This window comes from Saccostrea cucullata, unplaced genomic scaffold (assembly GCF_032062105.1).
Source record: "Saccostrea cucullata isolate Sc308-1 unplaced genomic scaffold, CSIRO_AGI_Scuc_v1 ctg3493, whole genome shotgun sequence".
Classification (NCBI taxonomy): domain Eukaryota; kingdom Metazoa; phylum Mollusca; class Bivalvia; order Ostreida; family Ostreidae; genus Saccostrea; species Saccostrea cuccullata.
The window spans coordinates 14,687-16,267 of NW_026933310.1; positions in this window are offsets into that span (position 1 = coordinate 14,687).

Here is a 1,581-nt window from a genome sequence, read left to right on the forward strand (position 1 = left end):
TATAGACTTGTAAATTACCATTATTTTGTAGAAAGAATTAAGCCTTATCATTTTCTTAACTTCAAGAAGAGTGTCTTGTTACATAAATGTCAAGATCAGTTTATGTAGAATGGAAAACATTAAAGCCGAATTAGCATTCATTTCAATATGTGAGAAAGGTGGGGGATAGGTCTTTAACAGTACAATAAAAAAAGAAATGGGGGGGATAAGATGAAGACATTAAATATATTCTATACACACTCTATTCACTAATATCCTGTCTCGATTGAACCAGGGAAGTTTTTCTTCAGGTTCTTTTGCCATCCCGAGAGAGACTTTACCCTTCAAACTTGTGTATCACACACTGTGTATTGAACGTCGCGAGGTCTATTTATGAGAAAATGAAATGAATATTTTTTAGTGTTTAAGGAAACGTTAAACCTACGTTTGCGTAAATTTTAAGATATTTAATTTCTTCTTAATCAAATCAAGAAATCGATTATGCGTAAAATCAGCAAATAGGGGGCTTTACTTATGCCATGAATATCACAGAAAAAGATAAAAAGAAAGACAAAGAAATTCAAAAAATCGACTTTTAATCCCCTTTTCTGTGACGACCGGAAGAATTGACGACGGAAAAAATGTTGTTCGACACATCTTCAAGTCATGATCTATGATATCTGATACAGTAAACTTTCATATCTTAAGCTGTTCTGGAGAAATGGACCGGACAAAGGTCATTTCCAAAATTTGGTCAATACGAAAATAGTAAGAATACTAGAAACGATCTCGTTGCGAGCAACGAGAGGTCTTCCGTCCGATTCAGGAAAAAAAACCTCGTAAAATTAAGCTGAAAAGTGATTCAAAATTTTGGTCACAAGGAGGATTGAACTCAGGTCGCCAACGTGAATGCACTTTTTTTTCTCTTTATCCCTAACGCGCATACCATTATGCTATAATTTGGAGCACTGCTCTAAATATACTTTTGTATACTTTTGCAACAGTACATTTGTCTAAGAATTATAAAAGGCGGACCACTATTCATAATTTCGCGCTAAACGCCACGAGTAAATATTCGCGCCTTTTCTTTGGACTGATCTATTAAATAGGTGTGATAGCTTCAATGAAATTAAATAAATAAAACGTTCTTATGGCCTTTATTTTATTTCGACGTTAAGAAAGTATATTTAACACATTGTACACATTACATATCGTATCTAGCCCAGTTACACTAAAGCAGTGAAACGGAAATTAAGTTTCAAGATTGACACTCAATTGCAACGTACTACTACGTGAAAGTCCAGGTAATTTTTCACATTTCATGTATCCTTATGTCAGAATGGTTCAATCAAACGCTCAGCTGCCTCCATAAACCCCTACTCGCGAAATGGCGGAGTAGACAGAGACAGCCGCCATCTTGGGCCCGCTTCAGATTTTCAAATATTAATATCTAGAGTTCAGATTAATCAATACTAAAACAACTTATATAGTAAGCATCAATGGAAAGGTCACTATTAATATTCCAAAAATAAATGAAAAATATTAAAGAACAAAAAAGTTAGAAAATGCACTTTTTTAAATTCGCATCTCCTAACGACAGGA